Consider the following 12732-nt stretch of genomic DNA (forward strand, 5'->3'; position numbering starts at 1 on the left):
AAGCCTTCAACTTTTCTATTTCATGGTCCCATCCTGGCAGCCCTCAGGAACGGCGAGGAGTTGTGGTGAGTGGAGGAGGCGGGGAGGAGGAGGGAGGCTCCACTCAGGTCCCGGCAATGATAAATCACCTTGTCTCCACTTTAACCCAGCTGCACCCTGCAACAATGGCGATGGCCTCCAAGCAAGCCTGAAGCGTGTGGCCCGAGGACCTGGGCGTTCTTAGGAGAGGGGTGAGTAGCAATGCTGTCATGTTTTGGCCGCCGTGCTGCTGAGATTATGCACTGACCTTTGGTTTCCTTTCTCCTGGCAGACTGAGACAACAGCCCGGTGTCAGCAGGGACTTCCCAGACGGCGCGTCCGCTTTCCTTCCCCCCTCGCTCAGATCGGCACGCCCACCTGTCCGAGAGATAAGTAGAGGGCTACGACCCAGAGAGGGGATGAAAGGGGGGTCTGGGTCACAATTCACTTTGATGGGATTTTAATTTAGCTTTGGTGATGGGGATTTCCAAGCAGTGGCCCCTTAGGCCCTGTAAAGGGAAAATGTCACTTTTGATCAGAGTGCCAAGGTGCACAGGGCAGAGCAGGTCCGGTGTGTATCGTGTCACTTGTCTATTGTGCATTCTCTGTGTTTGGATATGTCATGTCTATTACCTCAGGCCTTTGAGGGGCCTATCAGAAACCATTCTTGGCATCTGTGATCTGTGTTCTTTATTCTGGCACCAATGCCATAGAACTTTTGACTTAGGAGCTCAGACTGCCATCAGACTCGCATCTCTTCTTTAGAAGCATCCAGTCAGATGTCTTCTCAGGTCTTGTCCCGAGCTGTACGGGAAGCCACTCCCTGCAAGGGATCCATTACGGCAGGTTAGGACTTGTCAGAATGCGAGCTTAGGCAGAGGATTCTGACCGTAGGATTCCCAGGCATCCATCTTGGCAGTTCTTGAGATAAATCATTCAGTTAGCATCTTCTTCCTCCAGGCTTCTCTGAGCCTCATCAGCTCTCCATCGGTCTCACCTCGGTCATCTCAATCTGCATTCTCTCAGTCCTTGCAGTCATTTCCATTGCCAAGAGATTTCTGTGTGTGTTGTGTCCCCCTTGTTCGTCACGGGTGTCTGCACGCATTTGTGCCGGAGCTGCTCTGCCCTGCCACATAGCCTGGTGCAATAGGGGAAGTCCCGGGGCCTTGTAGTTTGTAATGTGGGGTGTGGTTGGACTCTAGATGGGCACACGATGTCTGGAGCTCTGCAGGTAAAGTTATCTTTCAACAGTTTGACTATTGTCCTAACTTTCCTTTCAGATTCATATGGATCAAATCTGTCCCAGAGGGCCCTATCCTGGGTGCAGGCATCCTCCTGAGCAGGTCAGTCACTCGCTGTTTGTCTCTACAGCAGAAGTGTAAATGTTGACTCTGTTACAGCACTGTTCTTTGTCATTCTTTTTAGGAAGTCAAGGCAGAGAGCCGCAGTCAAGGCCAAGTGGTCAAGGTGAGTATTGATTAGTGTACAGGAGCAGTTGTTATTGCTCAAGTCTCAGGTTCTGGTGCAGCTCTAAGCATTCATTCCTGTTTGTGCACTTTAGGCAATCGACTCAGCGTACATCCAGCCCCCGTCACCTGCCGGCCGATGCACCGGGTTTCCTGCAAATGCAAGTCCTGTGGAAGTATTACAAGAGTCTGTGATGATGAAGCCTTCAACTTTTCTATTTCATGGTCCCATCCTGGCAGCCCTCAGGAACGGCGGAGGAGTTGCGGTGAGTGGAGGAGGCGGGGAGGAGGAGGGAGGCTCCACTCAGGTCCCGGCAATGATAAATCACCTTGTCTCCACTTAACCCAGCTGCACCCTGCAACAATGGCGATGGCCTCCAAGCAAGCCTGAAGCGTGTGGCCCGAGGACCTGGGCGTTCTTAGGAGAGGGGTGAGTAGCAATGCTGTCATATTTTGGCCGCCGTGCTGCTGAGATTATGCACTGACCTTTGGTTTCCTTTCTCCTGGCAGACTAAGAGACAACAGCCCGGTGTCAGCAGGGACTTCCCAGACGGCGCGTCCGCTTTCCTTCCCCCCTCGCTCAGATCGGCACGCCCACCTGTCCGAGAGATAAGTAGAGGGCTACGACCCAGAGAGGGGATGAAAGGGGGGTCTGGGTCACAATTCACTTTGATGGGATTTTAATTTAGCTTTGGTGATGGGGATTTCCAAGCAGTGGCCCCTTAGGCCCTGTAAAGGGAAAATGTCACTTTTGATCAGAGTGCCAAGGTGCACAGGGCAGAGCAGGTCCGGTGTGTATCGTGTCACTTGTCTATTGTGCATTCTCTGTGTTTGGATATGTCATGTCTATTACCTCAGGCCTTTGAGGGGCCTATCAGAAACCATTCTTGGCATCTGTGATCTGTGTTCTTTATTCTGGCACCAATGCCATAGAACTTTTGACTTAGGAGCTCAGACTGCCATCAGACTCGCATCTCTTCTTTAGAAGCATCCAGTCAGATGTCTTCTCAGGTCTTGTCCCGAGCTGTACGGGAAGCCGCTCCCTGCAAGGGATCCATTATGGCAGGTTAGGACTTGTCAGAATGAGAGCTCTAGGCAGAGGATTCTGACCGTAGGATTCCCAGGCATCCATCTTGGCAGTTCTTGAGATAAATCATTCAGTTAGCATCTTCTTCCTCCAGGCTTCTCTGAGCCTCATCAGCTCTCCATCGGTCTCACCTCGATCATCTCATTCTTCATTCTCTCAGTCCTTGCAGTCATTTTCCTTGCCAAGAGATTTCTGTCCGTGTTGTGTCCCCCTTGTTTGTCACGTCCCGTCCTGTGTCACGGGTGTCTGCACACATTTGTGTCGGAGCCGCTCTGCCCTGCCGCATAGCCTGGTGCAATAGGAGAAGTTCCGGGTCCTTGTAGTTTGTAATGTGGGGTGTGGTTGGACTCTAGATGGCATTTGTAGATGGACACAAGATGTCTGGAGCTCTGCAAGTTAAGTGATCCTGCAACACTGACTATTGTCCTACCTTTTGTTTCAGCTTCAGATGGATTAAATCTGTGCCAGACGGCCCCATCCCAGGTGAGGGAGTTCCCCTGAGCAGGTCAGTTACTCTTTGTGTCTGCAGCAGAAGTTTAAATGGTGACTCTGTTACAGCACTGTTTTTTGTTTTTTTTTTTTTTTTTGGTTTTTGTTTTTTTTTTGTTTGTGGTTTTTGTGGTTTTTGTGGTTTTTGTGGTTTTTGTGGTTTTTGTGGTTTTTGTGGTTTTTGTGGTTTTTGTGGTTTTTGTGGTTTTTGTGGTTTTTGTGGTTTTTGTGGTTTTTGTGGTTTTTGTGGTTTTTGTGGTTTTTGTGGTTTTTGTGGTTTTTGTGGTTTTTGTGGTTTTTGTGGTTTTTGTGGTTTTTGTGGTTTTTGTGGTTTTTGTGGTTTTTGTGGTTTTTGTGGTTTTTGTGGTTTTTGTGGTTTTTGTGGTTTTTGTGGTTTTTGTGGTTTTTGTGGTTTTTGTGGTTTTTGTGGTTTTTGTGGTTTTTGTGGTTTTTGTGGTTTTTGTGGTTTTTGTGGTTTTTGTGGTTTTTGTGGTTTTTGTGGTTTTTGTGGTTTTTTAGCCAGTCAAGGCAGAGAGCCGCAGTCAAGGCCAAGTGGTCAAGGTGAGTATTGAGTAGTGTACAGGAGCAGTTGTTATTGCTCAAGTCTCAGGTTCTGGTGCAGCTCTAAGCATTCATTCCTGTTTGTGCACTTTAGGCAATCGACTCAGCGTACATCCAGCCCCCGTCACCTGCCGGCTGATGCACCGGGTTTCCTGCAAATGCAAGTCCTGTGGAAGTATTACAAGAGTCTGTGATGATGAAGCCTTCAACTTTTCTATTTCATGGTCCCATCCTGGCAGCCCTCAGGAACGGCGGAGGAGTTGTGGTGAGTGGAGGAGGCGGGGAGGAGGAGGGAGGCTCCACTCAGGTCCCGGCAATGATAAATCACCTTGTCTCCACTTTAACCCAGCTGCACCCTGCAACAATGGCGATGGCCTCCAAGCAAGCCTGAAGCGTGTGGCCCGAGGACCTGGGCGTTCTTAGGAGAGGGGTGAGTAGCAATGCTGTCATGTTTTGGCCGCCGTGCTGCTGAGATTATGCACTGACCTTTGGTTTCCTTTCTCCTGGCAGACTGAGACAACAGCCCGGTGTCAGCAGGGACTTCCCAGACGGCGCGTCCGCTTTCCTTCCCCCCTCGCTCAGATCGGCACGCCCACCTGTCCGAGAGATAAGTAGAGGGCTACGACCCAGAGAGGGGATGAAAGGGGGGTCTGGGTCACAATTCACTTTGATGGGATTTTAATTTAGCTTTGGTGATGGGGATTTCCAAGCAGTGGCCCCTTAGGCCCTGTAAAGGGAAAATGTCACTTTTGATCAGAGTGCCAAGGTGCACAGGGCAGAGCAGGTCCGGTGTGTATCGTGTCACTTGTCTATTGTGCATTCTCTGTGTTTGGATATGTCATGTCTATTACCTCAGGCCTTTGAGGGGCCTATCAGAAACCATTCTTGGCATCTGTGATCTGTGTTCTTTATTCTGGCACCAATGCCATAGAACTTTTGACTTAGGAGCTCAGACTGCCATCAGACTCGCATCTCTTCTTTAGAAGCATCCAGTCAGATGTCTTCTCAGGTCTTGTCCCGAGCTGTACGGGAAGCCGCTCCCTGCAAGGGATCCATTATGGCAGGTTAGGACTTGTCAGAATGCGAGCTTAGGCAGAGGATTCTGACCGTAGGATTCCCAGGCATCCATCTTGGCAGTTCTTGAGATAAATCATTCAGTTAGCATCTTCTTCCTCCAGGCTTCTCTGAGCCTCATCAGCTCTCCATCGGTCTCACCTCGGTCATCTCAATCTGCATTCTCTCAGTCCTTGCAGTCATTTCCATTGCCAAGAGATTTCTGTGTGTGTTGTGTCCCCCTTGTTCGTCACGGGTGTCTGCACGCATTTGTGCCGGAGCTGCTCTGCCCTGCCACATAGCCTGGTGCAATAGGGGAAGTCCCGGGGCCTTGTAGTTTGTAATGTGGGGTGTGGTTGGACTCTAGATGGGCACACGATGTCTGGAGCTCTGCAGGTAAAGTTATCTTTCAACAGTTTGACTATTGTCCTAACTTTCCTTTCAGATTCATATGGATCAAATCTGTCCCAGAGGGCCCTATCCTGGGTGCAGGCATCCTCCTGAGCAGGTCAGTCACTCGCTGTTTGTCTCTGCAGCAGAAGTGTAAATGTTGACTCTGTTACAGCACTGTTCTTTGTCTTTTTTTTTTTTTTTTTAGCAAGTCAAGGCAGAGAGCCGCAGTCAAGGCCAAGTGGGCAAGGTGAGCATTGAGCAGTGTACAGGAGCAGTTGTTATTGCTGACGTCTCAATTTCTGGTGCAACTCTAAGCATCCATTCTCGTTCATGCACTTTAGGCAATCGACTCGGCGTACATCCAGCCCCCGTCACCAACCGGCCGATGCACCTGGTTTCCTGCAAATGTGAGCCCCGTGGAAGTATTACAGGAGTCTGTGATGATGAAGCCTTCAACTTTGCTATTTCATGGTCCCATCCTGGCAGCCCTCAGGAACGGCCAAGGAGTTGCGGTGAGTCAAGGAGGCAGGGAGGAGGAGGGAGGCTCCACTCAGGTCTCAGCAATGCCAGGTCACCTTGTCTTCACTTTAACCCAGGTGTGATGACGGTGTCAGCTGCCGAGCAGGCCTGAAGCGTGCGGCCCGAGGAGCTGTGCCTTCACAGGAGAACGGTGAGTGGGAAAATTGTCACGTTTTGACCGCCGTGCTGCTAAGATTGTGTGCTCACATTTGGTTTCCTTTCTCCTGGCAGACTCAGAGACAACAGCCTGGTGTCAGCAGGGACTTCCCAGACAGCGGGTCCGCTTTCTTTCCACCCAGCACGGATCGGCACGCCCACCTGTCCGAGAGATAAGTAGAGGGCTACGACCCAGAGAGGGGATGAAAGCGGGGTCTGGGTCACAACTCACAGGGAGGGGATTTCGATTTGTCTTTGGAGACGAGGATGTCCAAGCAGTGCCCCCTTAGGCCCTGTAAAGGGAAAGTATCGCTTTTGATCAGAGTGCCAAGGTGCACAGGGCAGAGCAGGTCCGGTGTGTATCGTGTCACTTGTCTATGTCATGTCTATTACCTCAGGCCTTTGAGGGGCCTATCAGAAACCATTCTTGGCATCTGTGATCCGCGTTCTTTATTCTGGCACCAATGCCATAGAACTTTTGACTTAGGAGCTCAGACTGCCATCAGACTCGCATCTCTTCTTTAGAAGCATCCAGTCAGATGTCTTCTCAGGTCTTGTCCCGAGCTGTACGGGAAGCCGCTCCCTGCAAGGGATCCATTACGGCAGGTTAGGACTTGTCAGAATGCGAGCTCTAGGCAGAGGATTCTGACCGTAGGATTCCCAGGCATCCATCTTGGCAGTTCTTGAGATAAATCATTCAGTTAGCATCTTCTTCCTCCAGGCTTCTCTGAGCCTCATCAGCTCTCCATCGGTCTCACCTCGGTCATCTCATTCTTCATTCTCTCAGTCCTTGCAGTCATTTTCCTTGCCAAGAGATTTCTGTCCGTGTTGTGTCCCCCTTGTTTGTCACGTCCCGTCCTGTGTCACGGGTGTCTGCACGCATTTGTGCCGGAGCCGCTCTGCCCTGCCGCATAGCCTGGTGCAATAGGGGAAGTCCCGGGGCCTTGTAGTTGGTAATGTGGGGTGTGGTTGGACTCTAGATGGCATTTGTAGATGGACACAAGATGTTTGCAGCTGGGAAGTTATCCTGGAGACCTTTGACGTTTGTTCTTACTTGTTTTTCAGATTCATCTGGATAATATCTGTGCACGAGGGCCCCATCCTGGGTCTGGGAGTCCCACTGAGCAGGTCCGTCACTGTTTGTCTCTGCAGCAGAAGTGTAAATGGTGACTCTGTTACAGCGCTGTTCTTTGTCTTTTTCGGAAGTCAAGGCAGAGAGCCACAGTCAAGGCCAAGTAGGCAAGGTGAGCATTGAGTAGTTTCCAGAAGCAGGTATTGCTGAGGTCTCAGTTTCCACTGCAGCTCTAAACATCTACTCCTAATTTTTTTATTTTAGGTGGTCCACTTGCCATCTCTCCTGGCCGAGCATGCCCGATGTCAGGTGGGTACAAGCTTAAGGTATCAGTATGGCATACTTGTCAGATTAGGGAGGTTATCTTTTCTCAGTATCTCAGCATGCTTTTCTGCTTTGCTTTTTTCCAGGTGCTGTCACCGCTCCAGGCATGCCAAAGAACAGAGGAGAGCAGGTGAGTCTGTGTTTAGGCAGGGTGACTCATAGGTGAGTTTTATGCAGCAGCATGCTAAGCCTGTACCTTTTCTTTTTGCAGGTATCCTTTGAGCAGCCTCTGGAGTAGAATCAGGATTTGAGGTGAGCTGGGGCAGCGGTGCAGAGGAGTCCCGGGGATTACTCTTTTTGAGGGCAATAGTCACATTTTCTGTATCGTCTTAGGTACCCGGAGGAGGTTTGCAGCCAAAGTTTGGAAACGGCAGCACCGAAGCAAACACGGAGAACGTCCCGACGTCCACGTACAACCGACGATGGATTTTGTCCGCTCGTCTTCCAAAAGCTAAGTGTCGCGGCCAGTAGTTGGGAGAAGGGGAAAAACCTTTAGTATCACAGGGGGCAATTTGATGTCAGTTTAGCGCAGAGGTCTGTAGCGGGACGGGCTCTCTGGAAGCAAAGGGAGAGGGTTTCTCCTCAGCCTCACCACAGCCTCTGCCGGGCAGGGCAGTTCCGACCCATCTCCACATTGTCGTAAACTTTGCGTCGTCAGCCTTCTTCAACTCGACATCGTCACGGATCTTTCGCCCGAGGAGTTCGCCTTCAGGTCCGGAGCTACGGCCACGGTCAACCGGCGGTCTCCGCTTCCTTCTCTAGGCCCACCGAGCCTCTCGAGCGTCCTCTTAACCGCTTCGGCGCTAACTTCGTTTAACGAGTTACATTTCATCATTACATCCTATCGTCATACGGCTTTCTTTCCTTTTGCATCATCAGCCCCCGGCTCATCTTGCGCTAGCAATCTCGGGTCCATAAGGTGAAAGCGCCAGGCAGTTTCCACTTGTCTCTCCGTTACATCATCCGTGTCTATGTTACGTCATCCATGTCCGTGTTACGTAGTCTGTCTCCACCGTCTTCCATGTCGTAGGCCTTCGTTCCATCCCAGCTCTTTACGGGCACTATTTCTTGCCATATCGGCCGTATTTTACACACATTCCTTCACTTATTCCGGCATCTTTAAATCTTTACTCTTTGAGACAGGAAGGATTACACAAGATGTCCTCATCCATCTTCCTTCTCGCTACCGGCTTTGGTAGCGCCTTTTCCTCCACGCCATTCTCTTGGACTTTTAGAGGGAGTGTCTTACACCCTCCTCACGTGACCGCAGTAGTTCTCTAGGTTCCATCTTCTCAAAGGGTATAGGGCTCAAGAATTAATCTTTCAGAGAGTTATGTCAAGTCCTGGCTTATACCTTATCTACCTGTGTTGGCTTATACTCTGTGTACTTATACTGTATCTACCTGCGTTGGCTTATATTGTATGTACTCTATATTGTCTGTACCTATGTTGGCTTATAGTGTATGTACTTATATTGTCTGTACCTATGTTGGCTTATATTGTCTGTAATTATGTTGGCTTATAGTGTCTGTACCTTTAGTGTCTGTACCTATGTTGGCTTATAGTGTCTGTACCTATGTTGGCTGTCCCTATGTTGGCTTATAGTGTCTGTACCTATGCTGGCTTATAGTGTCTGTACCTATGTTGGCTGTACCTATGTTGGCTTATAGTGTCTGTACCTATGCTGGCTGTACCTATGTTGGCTTATAGTGTCTGTACCTATGTTGGCTTATAGTGTCTGTACCTATGTTGGCTTATAGTGTCTGTACTTATAGTGTCTGTACCTATGTTGGCTTATAGTGTCTGTACTTATAGTGTCTGTACCTATGTTGGCTTATAGTGTCTGTACCTATGTTGGCTTATAGTGTCTGTACTTATAGTGTCTGTACCTATGTTGGCTGTACCTATGTTGGCTTATAGTTTATGTACTTGTATTGTCTGTAATTACACCATACGTACACTTGCACCGTATGCGTCGGCTTATATCGTGTTTACTTATTTTGTACCTGTTACGATTGGAGCTGCCCTGCCCTGGCACGTAGTCACAGCTAGGTAGAACAGTTACGAAAACTTTACCGCTCATCTGTCTTCTATGGGATTTTGGGTAGAAATTTTATCGGTCCAGAGTGGGGACAAGTCCTAGCTGTCAGCCCCTTGTTGACCACTTCCTCTCGTCTCGCAGGTCCCCGAGCCTACCGATTTCTCCCCGGAATCTACCATTTGACATCGAGGAGCAGCAGCCAGAAGACGCGTCGAAGCACGTTCTCCAGCGTTTCAAGTAAGGGCCGCAGTGAGCATTCAAGTCGGAAGCGTGCGAGAGCACGTGGCCGTCTGTGTCCGCTCGTCTCCGCACGTGTGAGTGCACCCTGACTGGAACTAACCTTGTGTGTATGACCTTTTGCCTTTCAGGTTTTTCAACTCATTTTTAAATTTAGAATAAAAAATCCCCAGCCGGGGGTTTTTTTTTTTTTCCCCCCGGCTGGGTTTTTTTTTCCTCGGTCCCGGCCGGTCCGCGAGGCGACGTTCATCGCCAAAGTTTGGGCGCGGACCGTCCAGGGGCCGGGGTTTTCGTCAGGCAGGAGGATTGTTTTTTGGAGGCTCCCGGGAACCCCGTTCCCGAAGAGCGCTACGAATGAGTGCCGGGGGTTAGCAGAGGGATTTAACATGTGAGTGAGCGTGGTTTTGTGTGTAAGCTGAAGGAAGTGTGTGTGTGTGTGTTGAAGGTTTCTAACACCTTGTATGACTTTTGCCTTTCAGGTTTTTCAACTCATTTTTAAATTTAGAATAAAAAATCCCCAGCCGGGGGGTTTTTTTTTTTTTCCCCCCGGCTGGGTTTTTTTTTCCTCGGTCCCGGCCGGTCCGCGAGGCGACGTTCATCGCCAAAGTTTGGGCGCGGACCGTCCAGGGGCCGGGGTTTTCGTCAGGCAGGAGGATTGTTTTTTGGAGGCTCCCGGGAACCCCGTTCCCGAAGAGCGCTACGAATGAGTGCCGGGGATTAGCAGAGGGATTTAACATGTGAGTGAGCGTGGTTTTGTGTGTAAGCTGAAGGAAGTGTGTGTGTGTGTGTTGAAGGTTTCTAACACCTTGTATGACTTTTGCCTTTCAGGTTTTTCAACTCATTTTTAAATTTAGAATAAAAAATCCCCAGCCGGGGGGTTTTTTTTTTTTTTTCCCCCCGGCTGGGTTTTTTTTCCTCGGTCCCGGCCGGTCCGCGAGGCGACGTTCATCGCCAAAGTTTGGGCGCGGACCGTCCAGGGGCCGGGGTTTTCGTCAGGCAGGAGGATTGTTTTTTGGAGGCTCCCGGGAACCCCGTTCCCGAAGAGCGCTACGAATGAGTGCCGGGGGTTAGCAGAGGGATTTAACATGTGAGTGAGCGTGGTTTTGTGTGTAAGCTGAAGGAAGTGTGTGTGTGTGTGTTGAAGGTTTCTAACACCTTGTATGACTTTTGCCTTTCAGGTTTTTCAACTCATTTTTAAATTTAGAATAAAAAATCCCCAGCCGGGGGGTTTTTTTTTTTTCCCCCCGGCTGGGTTTTTTTTTCCTCGGTCCCGGCCGGTCCGCGAGGCGACGTTCATTGCCAAAGTTTGGGCGCGGACTGTCCAAGGACCGGGGTTTTCGTCAGGCAGGAGGATTTTTTTGGAGGCTCCCGGGAACAGTGTTCCCGAGGAGCGCTGCGAATGAGTGCCATGGGTTAGCAGAGCTGTTGAGGTGTGAGTGAGGGTGGTTTTGTGCGTAAGCTGAAGGAAGCGTGTGTGTTGAAGGTTTCTAACACCTTGTATGACTTTTGCCTTTCAGGTTTTTCAACTCATTTTTAAATTTAGAATAAAAAATCCCCAGCCGGGGGGTTTTTTTTTTTTTCCCCCCGGCTGGGTTTTTTTTTCCTCGGTCCCGGCCGGTCCGCGAGGCGACGTTCATCGCCAAAGTTTGGGCGCGGACCTCCAGGGACCGGGGTTTTCGTCAGGCAGGAGGATTTTTTGGAGGCTTCTGGGAACAGTGTTCCCGGGGACCAAAGACTGCCAGTGTGTAATTTAGCAGTTGTGCTCAGAGCGATGGCGATTTTGTGTCGGAAGGGGGTGTTAATGGTAGATGAGCGTTGTTTTCAATGTGCTTTTGTTGTTTTGGGTTTCCTGTAACAATAAATCAACCTGTAATGAAAATATGAAAAAGGTTATCACAGTGTGTTAATGTGTATTGCTCTGTATTGCTCTGTATTGCTCTGTATTGCTCTGTATTGCTCTGTATTGCTCTGTATTGCTCTGTATTGCTCTGTATTGCTCTGTATTGCTCTGTATTGCTCTGTATTGCTCTGTATTGCTCTGTATTGCTCTGTATTGCTCTGTATTGCTCTGTATTGCTCTGTATTGCTCTGTATTGCTCTGTATTGCTCTGTATTGCTCTGTATTGCTCTGTATTGCTCTGTATTGCTCTGTATTGGCATCAGCTGCTGCATTTCCCCCCGTATTGCTCTGTATTGGCATCAGCTGCTGCATTTCCCCCCGTATTGCTCTGTATTGGCATCAGCTGCTGCATTTCCCCCCCCCGTATTGCTCTGTATTGGCATCAGCTGCTGCATTTCCCCCCCCCGTATTGCTCTGTATTGGCATCAGCTGCTGCATTTCCCCCCCCCGTATTGCTCTGTATTGGCATCAGCTGCTGCATTTCCCCCCCCCCCCCGTATTGCTCTGTATTGGCATCAGCTGCTGCATTTCCCCCCCCCGTATTGCTCTGTATTGGCATCAGCTGCTGCATTTCCCCCCCCCGTATTGCTCTGTATTGGCATCAGCTGCTGCATTTCCCCCCCCGTATTGCTCTGTATTGGCATCAGCTGCTGCATTTCCCCCCCGTATTGCTCTGTATTGGCATCAGCTGCTGCATTTCCCCCCCGTATTGCTCTGTATTGGCATCAGCTGCTGCATTTCCCCCGTATTGCTCTGTATTGGCATCAGCTGCTGCATTTCCCCGTATTGCTCTGTATGTAAATTAGACTTTTACCTGTGTGTCTATAGATTGTATCTGTACTTGCATTTGTATAGACCGTTTCCATGTATTTTGCTGACGTGTAAATTAAAATATTCATTTAATAAAGTTGAATCACCCCTAATAAAGACAACCCCTACCCCCACCCCGGCCCCTGCCTCCTTTCGCTGTGGTTTTGTCTTTTTCTTTTCCACTGTAGTTCTCCCTTTTGCTCCTCCCTTGACTTTTCTATTTCTGACTCGACTTCATTTCCATCTGTGTCTAACCTTTTGTTTCTGTTTCTCACCCTTTCTAGCTCTGTGCCTCTGCCTCTGTAACTCTGTTTCCATACGCTTCCTTTCTTCTGTTTGTCCATTTCCCTATTTGTCTCTGACCGTATTCATTTTTCTGTCTGTTGTCTATAATTTGCACCTTATTTCTCTTCCCTCTAAACCTTAACTTTTCTCCCTTCTTTTCCGCTCCGCGTTCTCTTTTTACTCGGTTCGTCTTTTTCGCTCGTACTCTTTTTGTTTTTCACTCTAGCCCACGTCTTCACTTCAACTCTAACCCTAACCACTTTCCCTTCTAATTCCTCTTCTCCTTCACTCTCTCCCTTTCCTTTTTATTTTCATTCTAAC

General features: G+C 49.4%; 1 long non-coding RNA gene across 1 annotated transcript; it reads left to right on the forward strand.

Annotated features, from left to right (window-relative positions):
• Nucleotides 1-6866: 6866 nt before the first annotated feature.
• LOC132326872 (uncharacterized) lies at nt 6867-11304 on the forward strand. The gene is made up of 5 exons (XR_009486350.1): nt 6867-6986; nt 7079-7123; nt 7225-7268; nt 7350-7390; nt 7472-11304. It is a non-coding gene; the product is annotated as an uncharacterized LOC132326872 (long non-coding RNA).
• The last annotated feature ends 1428 nt before the right edge of the window (nt 11305-12732 follow it).

The sequence above is a fragment of the Haemorhous mexicanus genome, chromosome 4, assembly GCF_027477595.1.
Source record: "Haemorhous mexicanus isolate bHaeMex1 chromosome 4, bHaeMex1.pri, whole genome shotgun sequence".
NCBI lineage: Eukaryota > Metazoa > Chordata > Aves > Passeriformes > Fringillidae > Haemorhous > Haemorhous mexicanus.